Source organism: Zosterops lateralis (genome assembly GCF_965231275.1).
Source record: "Zosterops lateralis genome assembly, chromosome: 5".
Classification (NCBI taxonomy): Eukaryota; Metazoa; Chordata; class Aves; order Passeriformes; family Zosteropidae; genus Zosterops; species Zosterops lateralis.
In genome coordinates, this window is record NC_139766.1 from 12108104 (window position 1) to 12124773 (window position 16670).

At 42.3% G+C, this 16670-nt stretch overlaps 1 protein-coding gene across 2 annotated transcripts in view; it reads right to left on the reverse strand.

Moving 5' to 3' along the window:
- The window catches only part of KIAA0232, a 65290-nt gene extending 56396 nt beyond the window's left edge, over window positions 1–8894 (reverse strand). For both annotated transcript variants that reach the window (XM_083860832.1, XM_083860831.1), the window contains exon 1: window positions 8798–8894. The gene's annotated coding sequence lies outside the window, so the exon portion shown is untranslated. The remainder of the gene's footprint in view (window positions 1–8797) is intronic.
- Window positions 8895–16670: the final 7776 nt, after the last annotated feature.

A 16670-nucleotide genomic window follows, 5' to 3' on the forward strand; every position in this document is an offset into this window, starting at 1 on the left:
TGTCTATACTGGTGTTGGAACTAAATTTTACTTTGTTTAAACATGACTACTTTTTTATTTTTTTTTAACTTAACTAAAAAAGTAAAAATGTACACATGTAGCATAACTTAGATGTATGGTAACTGTTTAGAAGTTTAAAAATACAAATCAGCATCCAATGACAAAGAATTGAGGTAAATATTTTTCACATTAAAAATTAATTAAAACAATGTCACATTAAAACTTAAAATAATTACTACTGCTGCCAGCACAAGTACCAGTTTGCAAAAACCAGAAGCAAACATTTCTATAGCAGTAGTGACTAACTTTCAGGAGAACAACAGCAGCAGCATTTTGACAGAGAAACCTGTGTGGATGACTTGAAGGTGAGTTAGTGTAACAGGAACTGCACCACCAAAAGAGGACAAGACATTCCATTGCTTCTCATCCTCCCCTGCATGTTCCCACCCTCTTGTCCTTGTACCCAACACATCCACTCTGTGGTTGCAGAAATGAATTGTATCGATTTTTTGTTCCAAATAGAAAGATTTCATTTCTGGTAACACAGTCTTCAAAAAATACAAATCAGTGATCAACTCGCTCTCTTGCCACGAAATTTCTACATGTGGCATAAGAGAAGTGGTATTGCCCCTTTCAGCAGCAACTCAGTATTAGATCCACTTAAGAATAACAAGAAAACATTAAAAATTAGAATGCAGAAGCTACATTTTAGCTAATTCAAATCCAAGTCTTTCAGACAGCGATTATTCTTAGGAACATGAAGTGTGGAAGCCAATCCAGGTACTTCAACAGGTATGATATTTACTTCCAATATTTTTACAGAAGTTCACTAGGCACCCGTGCAACCATACCCTGCACTTGTAACATTCAGCAGATTCCGTCTCAAACAGTAGCCTGGTGATGACAAAGAAATTATTGATTCCTTCAGATCTGCTGAGAGAGAGGCAGGTGTTGCCCTGCAACTAACCCAGAACAGGATGGATCACCCAAGTGTGGAGAATGCAGGAGAATGTGTGGTAGTGCAGAAGGCAGCATGTGTAGAGCTCAGAAACACTGAGGCTTTGCCTCATCTCATACTTTACCCTCCAACCACCAGTGTCATTCCAGTACCGCTAACATCAGCTGTCAGACCTTTCTGCTACGTTTCTTTTACACTGAAGACAGTGGTATGATTTAAGTCTTTCAGTTTAAACTTGTAGATCTTATCAGCATACCAGAGCAGTGCCAGAGACACACATTGTGCTCTCCCTTGTTTACCTCGAGTCTATCACACAGAGATTGCCTGGATGGGCTGCTACTGGGCCTGAGAGATCCTGGGGAGAAATGCTTGCCTAGATGGAACTTCAAGAAGGAGATGGCTACAGTCTTTTCTGTTCAGTCCTATGAGAATCTTCACATGGAAACTATTTATCAAAAGCAGTATCTTTTATTATATAAACAAGCAACAGATCACACATCATTGATTACCATCATCATACTTCAATAACACTTCCTCAGATTTAGGAAAACATAAATGGAGTTAACAAACAAAACCAAATACAACTGTGATCACACAGATGCACATATTTTGAGTTCACCAAAACACTTATCTTCAGGATTTCTGGCAGGTAAACTCTGTAATCTTTCTACTTCTTGTGTCTCACTATATTTACTGGCCTTAGTATCACCTAGAATCTATAGAGGACTTAAAAACACAATACAAGATGCAATCAAGCAATGTAAAGACAAGATATATGCTCTTGACTATTTGATCATTTTCCTTCCTGCCCTCCTGATGTCCTTTATTTACTCAACTTTTAGAGCAGTTCAAACTATCTGCTACCAACAGGTACTTGCCTGTGTTTGAACCCCATTCCCAAGTGGGATGCTGATGTGCCCCAAGTGACACGTGTGTGCATTAGAACAGACGTGCCCCCAGCTCTGAACACCCAGTGAGCAGACACAGCCCCCACCCGTGTACCCAACACGTGTTACAGGCTCCTCCAAGGCACAGGCAGCCACCAGGTGGAATCATCCCCCAGGCCACCAGTGGGACCACCCTGATAAAGTATTCAGTGCTCTTCATATCAGCCAGAATCCAGAGGGCACTCTTGTAGTGCAACCATATAAGATTAATTTCAATTAATATACAATTTACTCTTAGGCACACACTGCATCTTTCAGTCGAGCAAGGAAGAGAATGAATTATGAATGCCAAAGATCCAACCACCAGTGTTCATTTAAAGGCTATGATATTTGTCCTGCTATTTACACTTCCAAGGTTAATCACCCAGCTGTATATAAACATCTAACTAGTTAAAGACCACGCTATATATTTTACTCTGGTTTATTAATTTCTTTAATTTGCATGAAGGTCTTTTCTGAATACTTACTACTGATGTTTTCTATACTTGGCCTGCAGCTCAGGGAGTTAATTACTATCTTGCTGAAAAGCTTTAAATAGCCTCATAAAGAGTATGAAAACAAATATAACTTCACCTAACCATACAGCCTTTTAAACAGTTATTTTAATTTTAAAAAGCTACTATAAGTTAAGTCGGAAGTCATATATAGACAATGTTTTCATTAATAGGTGTAAAAACTTAAAGAGATGTGTCAGCCACAGGAGGCTCAGTAAAGGCAAAGAGTTCTGACAAGTTGAATTTAAAGGCTCTACAACTTAACCAGCAAAGATACTGACTTCACAGCATATAAAATATGGTAGACCTACAAAGGAAATAGTTGCAAATACTCATCCCCTGCCCCTCTACTATCTCTAATTTTTATTCCAAAATATTAGTAAATGAACTTCTATCTACTTATGAAATTGAGATCAGAAGTAGGATACTCTGCAATTTTGAAGAGAACAGCAAGTCAACATAAAATAATTTATATTTTAGCATTAGAATGTATTTGCATAGGCATTTATTGTTCAGTCTATGTTGTAAGGCTGCCAGGCTGTCTTTCCATAAAAACAGTGATGATATTTGTCACCATAGCTCCACTTTTATGATTAGGTATGTTGTTTAAAAACTCTACTTATTTTAAAAAAATTACTAACCAAATAGGTAGGACAGTTCAATATTGCTCTTAAAATAATACATTTGCTGCTTGATACTTCAAATGACAGCTGAAAAGGTCCTTTTACTAAAATGCAACCAGAAAACCTCTTCCAAAAACAGCAAGTCAGCATTACATTAATTCTCTTCAAGGAAGTTACTGTACTGTTAAGCAAGGCATTTCTTTCATAAATCCAGAACAAAGTTACTAAAAACTGGAACTGTGAGGTTTCTCTGAAGTCACTAAGATATTCAGTTCAGAGGGGATGATGAAAAAATCATCTACATATGATAAACTATATCTCAACTTACAGAGACATTTTAGAACTTTTGTGTCACCTCACACAATTCAATGTGACTTCCATCAAAACTGCTATAAAAATAGCAATAAAACAATATTACTAAAGGTAATTCAGTTTCACTGTCAAATGCAAGAGTTGAATATGCACAGGAATGAACTTCTACCCCAGAAAGGAGAACCAGAAGAAGAATTCACTGAACAGCAGTCTTTAGCTAATTAGTAACAGTAATTAGCTCAAAATCTTCAGAGAGCAGAATCAAATATAATGAAACAGTAAAAGTTTTTCCAGTACTTTTAAAAGTAAAGATATGAACCCAACAAATAACTGGAAGCTGGCCCCATGTCTTTCAGGATATTCCAGTGTCCTAAACACAACACAATGTTTTAAAGTTGCACATCCACTCAGCCACAGTCTTCAAATTTGTTTCAAGTTCATAATAACACATTATAGTGTCACAGGGATCTAGTGAGAATTAATTACTCATCCAGTGACAGCAATGTGCATTACTGATTTCTTCATTAGTGATTCCTCAAGCAGACCTTTTCCTTTAGGCTAATAAAACACTTTGTTTTCTTGAAAAGTGCATACGGCATATGCTAAATGAGCAAAATAACTTCTTGAATCAATCTGTGTACGTTTTAGCATGTTTTCCAATTTTACTGTTGATGATTATGATCTCAATCTAAGTCCTGACTACACTACACTACCTGGAATAACCCTGCAGAGGATATGGATCTCGCAACTCCGCTCTGCTGCTCTGATGTAAAAGCTGTACCATCTTATGACAGGTTGCTTTATTTTTTCTGGCCTTCAGCTACTCCCAGTCTCTTACTCCCTTATCTGTCTCTCTCTACTTCCCTCCACAGTCTATATATGCAAAATCTCATCAGCACTGCAACCATATTTCCCTTCAGAATTCTTCTACAACCAAGCCACTCCATTTAACCACATCGTAAAAACAAACTCACACAATTTAACAACCTAAAAAAGGGATAACAGCTACTCCCTTCCATACAGCACCTTAAGCACAAGCACATGAAAATGAAATTTCACTTGAATTCACTCAGTGGTACAGCGGATAGAAAACTGCATGCAGGTCTCTTTTCTCAATCCTAGCCCAGCACTCTATCCAGCAGACCTTGTTCCTTTGGTAACTTAATAGCAACTAGAGGAAATTCTTTAAAAGATAGAAACACCTCACAAAATTATTCAGATTTCATCCCTGTTACAATTTATTTTTATTTATTAACAAACTTTTTTGCACAGAGTATATATTTTCACATGCAATCCTTTCTAGATTAGGGCCTAGAAAGCTACAGACACAAGTAACATTAGCATGGACTGCATATTTCTTCCTCAATACAGCAAAACTCAGAAATTTAAACATTCCCCAAATTATATTAAAAATGAAAATCACTACAGCAAGTCTGAGCACAGACTTAGCAGGATATAATTAAACTATTACATGTAATATCAGAATTGAAAAAATGAATTTAAATACATCATAAGTTAAATTTCCACACTATTATAATTAAACTATTACATGTAATATCACAAGAGTCAAAATTTAATTTAAATACTTCATTATTTAAATTTCCACACTACTGCCTCAGAAATAAATCTCTTGGAAAGACAGGTTCCATATATCCTCTTTGGTATCAAAGTATGAACAGAATTTAGATGCAGAAACAAGACAATATATAGTATTATGCAGGTAGAGCCAAACATCCTGCACATGATATTATAAAGGAAGTAGATGATTAAAAATTTAAAATACTCAGTAGCTTCTAATACAGCTACAGAAATAGCTGCTAGTAAGATGTCTGTGAAAGAATAATCTTTGTACTGAATGTTTAAGCTACTCAACCCTTCCCCCCACCCACCTCTGTGGGGCCAATAAAATACACATTCAATCTCTTAACATCCATTAAAAATGTACCCAACCAACTTTCAGGAAAGTAGGGCAAGATTTTTTTTTGTTAAAATATTATAACTAGCTCATCTAGGTCTTTTTCTACTAAAACATTCTGACAGTCCCACAGTTACATGGTACTTCTGACTAGAAAAATCTGGTAAATTACTTCCAAAATTAATAAAAAACCGTAATTTCCCTTCCAATCAGAAAATTTTCTTTTTGTCTGTGTATTGAAATGTAACTAAGCACATCAATACTCATTTGAACATTTTTATTTTGCATCATGCGATTGACCTTAGTTGGAAAAAAATCTTAGGGCAGGACTATGGGGATCAACAACACAACTCATTTCTGCAATCACATTTACAAATCGTCCAATCAGCCTGTCACTTTTCTTGGACAAAAATGGATTCCGATCTCTGTTCCACAAGACAGAAGAATATCTTAAAAACAGACTATCCCAACAAACAGGACATATTAAATAGCTTCTACAAGATAATTTGTATTCCAATCTCCATTAGCAATGCAGATAATGGGAATATTTTCTGCAGCCTCTCCAACTCTATGGGAATTCTAAGTCTTACCACCTTCACCACTTTCTGCTTTACCAGACATTGCTGCCTATCCTATTATATCACTGAATTGTTACTTCTAGTTATTAACTATTGTTTAAAGAAGCAGCAAAGAGACATGATTTTGCTAGGATTCTAGCTAAGTATATAAAGTATCTATTCTGACTCTACAACACTATACCTAAAACCCAGTAAAATCCCTCAAGAAAATTCACCTGTGCAAGCTCTTGGTTGCTTCATTCCCCCTATTAGCTAGAAACAAGATGCTCAAGATGGACAAATAATGAAGTTTTGAGCAGTATCTAGATCTTCCTCTGTCCCTATTCCTGCTGGAATGCACAGCAAAGGAGCAAAGGAAAATGCTGACATCATTTTACCCCTATGGAATTTCTCTTACTTCAAAGAATAACAAACAGTAACAACAACAAAAGCAGTGGGGAATGCTGGAATATGCCCACGAAACAGGCACAGTAAGGTAAGAGAAGTTCAAGGCCTCCATTTTTTCTTCTTGGGTCGCATTAAGATCTCTTTGACCCTTACTTTCCTTCCAATTCCACTGCTCATGAGCAGAAAAGCTGGAGGGTCACATACACACTCCAAATTTGCAGAGTCTGTGGACTAAAAGAATCTTAATCCCAATGGTGCCCCAAACAGACAGATAAAGTTCTGTTACTGTACATGTGTTAATATCTGTCAAGCAGAACATGGTGGGGATATACACTGCTGAGGCTTTTAATGGCCTGTCTCAGGATTTCCCCTATAATTGTCAAGTCTTTGAAAATAAATAACATTATGAACATATAACATACTACTAATTTTATTCAAGTCACCTATTTTATTTAAGTCATTTATTCATCCCCTCTTATATCTCAACGATGAAAAGAGAAGATTTTGATACCTATATGACATGCTTTATTGACTGGAAGAGAATGATTGTAACACTATCACTTTAGCATATCCATACTAACAAGAAACAGCAGATGGAGGATTAGTACAAAATAAAATCTGTACAGTTACATGTCAAGTAACAATCAAGTTCTGTGTTATTTACTTTTATAAGGCGTAGTTTTGTCATAAATACAGAAAAATGTCAATTACGGACTCCCATGGATTGTGAGGAGGTTGCAATACCAAGGGCTTAAGCACTGCAGTGAAGTTCTCTGTTTTACACAATTGTCTACTGAATCATCACGAGTTCACTTCTGACAGCTGAGAAACCAAAGCCAATCAGCAATTCCCACTTCATTCCAGGAACACAGAAGAAATATACGTTGTACGACAGAAACCATAAACATTTAAAAGGGTTTGAATGAGGAAAAGCAACTACACATTGCACAGAGGCCTCTGATCCCACGCTGATAAATTACAGCCCAAATCACTTACATACAGAAAACATCAGAATACAGGAATGTGTTTTATTTGAAATGAAAGGACAATCAAATCACACTATTTTCACCCTTCAGATCAGTATCAGGTACTGCAATGAGTAATTAAAACAAAGGCAAGACAGAAAAAAAAAGCACCGCACTTTCGCTTTTCTCAAAGTTTCATAAGACGACTGAATACGTGTATACTTTTAATCGAAACGACACAGGGAGAAGATGGAAAGGAGTTTGCCGGAGCGAAGTGTCAGCTCGTGTCACTTCTGCATTCAGCTGTAACCTTCGCCAAACCTTGTCCCCACCCCGCCCATCGCCCGCCAGAGGCCGCGGCCGCGGTCCCGCCCCAGCGGCGCCGGGCGCCCATAGGCTGCGGCTGCCGCCAGTCTGCCATCGGCCCAGCTCCGCCTCCTGCAACAGCGGCAGCCCCAGCCTCCCTATCCGCCTTTTGCCTTCAATAGGCCCTAAAGGACAATGCTGCTGGAAGGGGAGGAGAAAAAAAAAAAAAAAAAAAAAAAAAAAAAAAAAAAAAAAAAAAAAAAGCGCGAGCCCCGGCAGCTCGGTCGGCCCCCGGGGCAGCAGCAGCGGTACCGCCGCGGCTCAGCCGGGGTGTTTCCAGTTTCCATCGGCCCCAGCCCGGAGCCAGCTCCCCCTGCTCCCCCTCCCCGCTGCGCGGCCGCTGCTGCGCTCCGAACGTTCGCACAGGATGAAAGGTCACGGGGCGAGCACCGGCCGGGCCCGGCAGCGGCACAATCCCGTCACCTCAGCCTCGGGGTCAGGCGAGGCGCTGCCCGGATCGGGATGTCCCCACTCCGACCCGAACCGCCGCATCCCCCGCTCTCCCATCTGCCGGCGCCGGGTGACACCGGCGCGGGCCGGCACCGGGTGCCGCCTTCCCCTCCCTCCTTCTCCTGCTCTGCTCCCGGGCGTGACCCGGCCCGAGGGCACCGAGCCGCGGCTCCCGCCCCAGGCTGGCGCCTCCCTCCCTCCCTCCCGGCCGCGGCGCAAAGCCGCTCACCTGGCGCCGGGTCCCGCCGGGATGGGAGAGCGCGGAGCCGGCGGCGGCAGGCGGGGAGGGCTCGGCTCCCCTCCCGGGCAGCGCTGTGACCGGGCCCCCGGCCCCGCCCCCGAGCCCTGCCCGCCGCCGGCCGGCAGCCGCCCCCCGCCCGGCCCCCGGCGCTCTGTCACCCCCTCCGGGCCCCTTCCTCCCGCGGCCCCGGCACGCTCCCGCCGCCTTGCGCCCGGCGCAGCCCAGGAGCGGGACGCGCCGTCCCGGGAAACCGGGAAACCGTCCTCCCGGAGGGACCAGGCCCGGCCCCGCAACTCCTCCTCTTCCCGGGCTCTTAGCGGAGAGGACAGGGATGCGCGGGCCTTCCCGGCCGGGCCCAGAGCCGCCGGCCGGCGCTGCCGAGGCTCCGGCCCGCCCGTCCCAGCGCAGCGGCGGGAAGGCAGCGGGTGGGGGGGGGAAGGGCGCCCGCCGCCGCCTCCCGGCTCCGTCCTCCCGTTCCGCGGGCAGGGCGGCTGCCGGTCTCCCTCCCTCCCTTCAGCCCTGCCCCTCCCTCCGCTCCCCGGGCCCGCGGCGGGCATTTACCTGCCGTGGCGGCGCAGAGCGGGGCCCTGGGGCCTCTGGCAGCCGGAGGAGGCGGCGGACTCCGTCCCGGTGCTGCCGTCCCCGAGTGAGGCGGGCGGGACGGAGCCGGGACCTGCCCCGGGAGGCGTTACGTAAACCGGCGGCGGCGGCGGTTCCAGCGCCACGGGGAGGGGAGGGGAGGGGGGAGGGAGGGGGCCGGGCCGGCCCGGCCGCTCCGTCACCCGGCAACGGCACCCAGCGCCCGGCGGAGCGCGCCGCCGGCCCCGCCCCGTATCCCTCCGCCCAGGGGGCGGCCCGGAGCCGCTCCCGGAGCCGCGGGGCCGCGCCGGGCGGGCGGGAAGGGGCCTGGCGGCATCGCGCCGGTGGGCGGGGTGCGAGGGGCGGCGGCACCGGTCCGTCGCGTACCCATCCCTCTTCCCTGTGTCTGCCGTTGGCCGTAGGGCCCGCGCGCCGCCGAGCCGCCTTCATGTCAGGCCGCGGCGCAGGAAGGGCGGGGGGAGGAGGGGAAGTGTCCTTTGCCCTGGTTGTTCAGCCTCCCGCCCGCTCCCGGAGCCGCTCCCGCTGAGGACGGAGCGGCGGGCCAGGCGCTGGGCAGGCCCCGGGCGGGCGGCGGGAGCGGCGCTGACGGAGGGCCAGGGCCGGGGCCGGAGCCTCCCCCGGGCCTCGGGAGGGCCTCGGGCCGCGCAGGGAACGGCCGGGCCGGGCAGGGCCGGCAGGAATGCGAGGGCGGGAGCGGGGGATAATGATGGAGCGTAGCGGGGTTTGTCATGTGAGCTCCTTTTGAAATGCTGAGCGACTCGGAGGGCAAGGTTAACAAATAAAAGTTTATTTTACTGCGCAATGGAAGCCCGTCTGGAAGGGAAGTCGTCTGTTGGGAGATTGTTACCGTTGAAAGCCGGGTTTAGTTAGGTGAGCTCCTCGGGAGCCGCAGAGATTGGGTTCCAATTGATTAAATGCCAGTTTAATCACAACTGTTTCCACAACCGTGGAGTAATGAAAGGGCAACATTTTTAGCATAGTAGATGGGTGAAAATGGGTCACTGTAAGGCTGAAAATATGACAAGACACACCAAAGTACTCATTAAGCTTCTTAACTGGGAAAATAATGATGCCCTTTTCAGGTATACACTACCACCCCACATTTCTCAAATACGTGAACACATATGGGCCTAAGGAAAGTCAATATTATGTAAGATGTCAAAGTAAGTCTTCTGTCTGTGTAATCCTGAGCTTTTCTTCCTTTTGTTCACTGCTCAACGTGTGGCTCCTGGCGTTCCAAAATGCAGTATGTCATCCATGCTGGCTCACTGCTGCTTCTGTGCACAACATCTTCAGTCACTGGGACCAAGAGTGCTTGAAAACGTGATCCCCCAGTACCGCATGTCGTCCCATTTAGGCCTTTCAGCAAGTTAAGTCTGTATGTAAAAAATACATCTCATAGGAAACCTGAATGCAAACGCTGCCTCCCAGGCTGTATGCTCATCTCCTGATACAGAGCAACATTATTCTTATTTTGGTTTTAGCTAGGGTAGGCCAATTTTGACCATCCTTAGCGCCTAATTTGGTCATAAATCTGATTTAGGCTAGCCAAAAGCTAAGTATGCAGGATTGTGTAGCTACATGAACTACCAGCATTCTCTTAAATGCTGCTGAGGCAGTAATTGATGTCGTATGAACATACAGTTAATCAGTTACTTTCTCCCAACCTTGCAGGAGTATTTTGGGAAAAATCTAAGAAAAAGTAGTGCTTTAAACTGTATGATAAAAGGACAGGCTTGTTCTCTGAACCATTTAATTACTGTTCAATTTATTTTCTTGTTACGAAAAACTGAAACCGAAAAGCTTTGGGGGGAAAATCCTGCTGACTGTTTTCTGCTGAGTCATTCCCCGGGTTTATCAGAAGCATTTCACCACCACTGTAACACAACTCGCGCCAATCACAATCCAATCTCCTTTTGTTCAGCAGCTCAGAATTTGAATTCCTCTTTTCAAGGTAGAATAAAATATACTAAAATATGGGGCACCTGGGATTTGTCTATAGTAACAATTGACACCTATTTAATTCAATCTCCATACAGTCTTCTGCACATATCCTCAATGTATTATTAATGTATATCATCAATATGAATCCACTTACTCTATTTCACCCTTTCTAAACATTTTTTTCTCTGGAAGCTCTGTAGAAGGAACAGATGCTCAGAACACTGGTGTTCTCCTAATGGAGCAAGTCAGAGCATGGAGGCCAATGACAGATTATTCTAAATATTCACGTAGTTGCTGTGTGACATTTCAAATTGACAGTTCTGGTTTTGTGGTCAGATCTCAGGAATCCTGACAGCGGAACTTTTTTGTTTGTTGGTTGGTTTTTGCTTGCTTTTATTTTCCTAACAACCAACCCAGTTCTGATCTCCATTTGGCAAGCATTTTAGAAACAGCTGGTACATGACCATATGCCGTGCTGGCACTGCTGTGAGCTTATTTCCCACTTGTCCTCCTGGTCAATCAGAGTTGCTCCATGTGCTGAAGGACAGCTGGTCCCTTGGCATGCAAAGCAGCTAATGAACTTTTCCTACAAAAAGCCGTAGGGACAGAGCACATGAGCTGCAATCAGTGGTTTCTCCTTTCTAAAGTGCTATCAGAGATGGAAGTTTTCTATGGGGACCCTGTTTATTGCCTCTGTGTGACAACCTGCACCCTGTGAGAACAACTATGTGGGTGTGCATTCTAGGTGACAGCACTTGTTTGGAAAATGAAGGCTAAATGATCTGTGTTGAAAAGAATGCTAAACCACAACTGAGTGACTGATGAATTTGTGCCTTTAGCTGTCAGCCTCAGCAAGTAGCACCATTTCCCTTTTTTTATTGTGATCCCCGCTGAAAGGGTCTCCAATAACTTTCTAAAAATGTATCCATTTCATCCTATAGTACTTTTTCCTTTAAGTAACCTCCTGAACGAGAAATTGCACAACAGTTAAGTATTACATAGACACAGCTTGTAATCATTTTATTGTCAGCCATTCCTCTTCCTTAAAATCAGTCAGTTTATAATATTCCCTAAAATTTCCTTGTAGGTGCAATAAAAATCCCCTAATTTTCCCTGAGCAGGGATTATGTATCCCTTTACTTTGAAAGTTGTGATAAGCAATCATTAGACAATCCACTTGTTCACAGTTCATAAACTGTTCATATGAAATGCTTGATAAAAACAATCTGCCCATTCAGCATTTTAGAAATGGAGATATAGTACAATTCGTGAGGGAAGATAGAGTTTAGGAACTTAAAAGACCATCTAAGCATGCAGGATCTAAATATACACATAAATTCATAATGTATTCTTAAATTCTAGAAAATGGATGTATTAATGTAAACTGAGACAGGGAATATCCAACAGACTCATGACGAGTTTTATTTGAAATCTTGATGCATAGATTCAAATTTATAATTATCTCTTTGAAACTACTTTTCTTAATTCCATGAAGGATTGCCTAACTTTTTTACTTCTTTTCAGGGTCCATTTCAGGATTTGGGCGAAGACGTTCACACCTCCCAGAAGTAATAACTCGGTTCAAATGACACATTCAAAAGGCATTCCTCAGCACTAGATCAGGTTTCAGATTCCTTTTTACTGATCCCTCTTTCCTAATAATATCCCTGTGCAGTGAAAAACCAAGCTGTACATACCCACAGGATCAGAGGACCACTCTGTTGTCAGCATCAAGGACCTCATCTACTGCAGTGAATGGAATGTGACATTAAATTTTAGTGGGGCTTTCATAAGGCCACAGTTCAGCCCTTTTCTTTTCAGACTTCTCTCAAAGAATTTTCAATATCTTTAACAGGAACCCACTAGTGTGGTGAGCTTGGAAGATCTGAGTCACTTGAAAAATCAATTACATAATTCAAAGTAAATTTATTTTCTCTTTAATGCAACTTGATCACTATAACCTCAAAATGTATTTTTATTTTCTTTGAACGCAAACTGCATGGAGGAAACTGTCACAGAAACTGCAGGTCAGGCAATGCTGTTCTGTAACAAGTGTCTGGGCTCAGTGTTGGTATTTCTTTAGGACTCTACTTTTTTTTTTAATTATTCTGCTTCAGTGTTACTCTTACACCTTTTCGTCCTGCAGCACTAACGATTGAGAAACCCTAATAATACCTTGAGAAACCTTTGAGCAGCCCGAAGTAATACATGAACAGGACACTGTCTCAACCTGGTGCTGTGTGCACAAAACAGACCACCTGAGGTCTATTGTAAAAAGTACTCAGAGAAAATTATAAAGAACCATGATAATTGTCTGCAGCAATTTGGACAAACAGCCAAGCATTACAAAAAGATTGTAAAAATGAAAATGTTACACTACATGATGAATGTAAAGGTCCAAGTCCTAGATACAGCATTTGAAACCATAGACCAAGGAATAGCTTTCACTTGTGGCATAATGAAAGGACCACAGGAAGTACAGTGTTACAAAAATGAAATCATTTTCACAAGTGATGAAATACAAAGCAAGTATTACATGCAATTGCATTTTAAGGACTGTTAGTCACCATAAAATATACCAGTGTCTCAAAATCTGATCATTTTTTGTAATGCATATGTGGAAGAATTTGATGTCATAATGAGGTATGAATTTAATTGAATTATATTTGTTGCTACATCAGCTATTGTCAAGCTATTAAGTTAATTACATGTTAAGTTTTAAACTAGATGAAACACATTATGACATCTGTTTTTTCCTATATACTACAGCCATTCCAGAATTACTCTGTTGGAAATGTCTGAGGTTTTGGCAGCTCACTGTCTTACAAATAGTTCATGAATGCAATTAAGCATCCTTGAGTAGCCTGCAGCATCAGCATCCGATCCTTGCCTTGCTCATCAGAGATACACAATATCGTCCTACACTAATTCCACCTTTTTTTTAAAAAAAAAACTTTTTTTTTCCCAGATATTGGTCGTATTCTCAGTCAGTGAAACTGCTGAAAACAGAGCTGAATGTATTCTCATAGCTGACAATCTGGCCACAGGTTTTGGAATGAATGTACTACCATCTTTATTAATGATCTATATAAAATCAAAGGTGAAAGAAACATTTGAAATTTTATTGAGTTCTTAAAGCAATTGCACTAAAGGTATTATTCTTTTCCTTAGCATTTTCTTAACAAGATACTCTGTTGCAGACCCTGGTAATGGGAAAGTATTCCTTTGTGTATTAATGGCTTATTGTCCTGGAACTTTACCATCATGTTTTGACTGATCAGAAAGTTTTCTTACCTGACTCTGTAGTAAAGCAAAAAGGTTGCATGTTTAAGATGCCTAAAATACCAAAAAAATACCCTCAAACTTGGTTTGAAAGCTGAGACTTGAAAGTGAAGGAATCTGTATACATGACTTACAGACTGTAATAAGATTATTATTGTTGCTCTTAATAATAAAAATGTTGATATTTTTATGTGTGTAAACTGTTAAAACAGATAACTGTTTTATCTGTGTGGGAGCAAAAGACAAAAGGACCATTGTTGCTTTCTGATAGAACTGATGGGCTGGGTAGTGCTGCCATTGGAAATAATGAATAGATATCAAAGGACTGTTAAGAGTGATTGATTAATAGCAGTAGCCATTACAAAGAGTTCATACACAATAGGAGAAAAACTCAAGTTTGACAAAAGCAGCGTTTAAAAACAGGTATTGATTCCCAACCAAATGTACTACTATTTTGATATTAGAGGGAAAAAAATTTTTTGGCAGTACATGCAGAGCTCTAGTATCTGCATTTCCAAAGCTGTAGCTGCTCTAGGAAGAGATTTCTAGCTGGTGTGATTGACTACAGGGCTGTCAGCCTGAAATAGAAACCATTTGAGCAGCACGAGAGAAGGAGAGGGTATTTTTCTGTCAAGAAGAAGCTAATATTTCAATATTTTGCAACTAGACTGATATGCTCTCGAAAGTATATTTCATGATATTTTGGCTTGGAATTCTAACTGAATTAGATTAGATGCTCATTTAAAGAGTTACTCATTGGAACTTATTAATGGGAAGAAAACTACCTCACTTTCTAAGGCCAGTTTATCTGTTTATGCTAAAAAGTGTTTTCTCTCAAGAGAGTGGTAACACTGTTGAGATGAAAACTACTTGTTTTCTGGCTTCATTAGTTTTTTGTTTGCTTTTGGTTTGGGTTTTTTTTGTTAAAATAGGGTTGTTTTTTGAGTGTGATACTATTGCAATATCAACAATGAAGAAACAAAAAAGCAGGCATAGCTTTAACCGGCTGAACAAAAATTGCTGTCTTGGTGTTAAAACACCCCCACACATTTTGGCAGTAGAAGAGGTCACGAAATAAAGGAACATTTAAATGCCTAAACCCAGCCAGCTTTTCCAGGTGTAGAGCATTCATTTGTAGGGGTCATTTCCCCTAAGAATTTTTTTTTTCTCTCTCTGAGGCTGAATGCAGGCCATGCTGTGTTCACATTACATAGGGAGGAGGCACTAAAGACTGAGCTAATTAAGCCATGCAGAGTGGTATATCAGAGGAGAATATTAGAGGGCAGGATTGGGCCACCAGTACAGATCACAGATGGGAGTATAATCCTACAAGATGGATTGCTTGAACATTATTTGTTAAAGGGGTAAAATGAATGCACTAACATTAAATAAGAGAATAGTTTATTTCTCAGAATAAATATTTTCCTCCTAAATGTAAAGGTCAATATTCATGGCATGGAATAAGAATTGATAGCCAAAGGCATTGCTTTCTGGCTTATTGCAATGTTTTGATTTTATAGATTTTTATTCCTAGGAGCATATTTTCACAGATGCATGTGCTTCTGTACAGTGAACAGTATTTGACTTTGAACTTTTCCAGGTAGGAAATCATATCCTTGAAAAACAGGATGAAAATTCCATGCTTCACTGTTGCACATATAAGTGATTTCTGTATTTGGAATTGAAGTATTGTTGTGGCAAAAAATATTAGGACAACATTTCTTCCATAGTCAATGAAAAACTCTAAGGCCCTGTAAAAAGGAATTCAGGGCACCTGTGTGAGGCACCAGCTTCTCTGCTCTAACTGCCTACGTCTGCCAGCTGATCCAGCACTCCCACATGCTGAAATGGAGTGCTGCTTAGAGCTCATCAGTGCAAAACATTTTTGAAAACCCTCTGAAGAGTCAGCAGGTTTGATTTTGCCAGAACGAACTCTTGACACCAAGATGTTTTTACAAGTAAGTTGGAGCCGTGAGAGGCTCCCACTTCACATCCACATGACTGTTCTCTCTTCCCACACCTTGAAGCAGTGTGGCTCCATCCAGGTTTCCTATCAGGGATGGTTCTTGGCTTGTACTACCTCCTGATGATGCTGGGCAGCTGTTGGCCAGTTGTGCTACCAGTTAAGTACTATGTGGTCCTGTGCAAAGGTACCTGTTGATTTGGGTGTTTGTCCTGGAAAACAGAAGTGTTTTTTCTAGGTCTAGGACATTCTCAGTCTTGAGTGAGCTGAACCCATGGATTCTGATTTTCCCAAGGAATGAGCAAATGGTAGAATGCCTAAGGATACAGGCTACTCTGCATCCCTCTTGTTGCAGCTAGGTTATTGTTCAGAAAGGAAAGACAGAACCAAAAAGAATATAAAGCCAGACCCAAACTCCCTTTATCTTGTTGCTGAAGATCCTTTGAAATGACAAGTCTTAAAGTTTTGGGATTCAAACTCTGTTTCCATTTATATGTATGCAGTTTACCCGGTTTTGCAGTGCAAACTGTGAATACTGTCTCTATCTCATGAGCAAGTTACTGAGAGTTGAAAGGAGGGAGATGTGAACCTCACCCCAAGCTATTCTCTACAGTGCTGCTTAGAGCTGTCTTCTGGAAGAGCTCA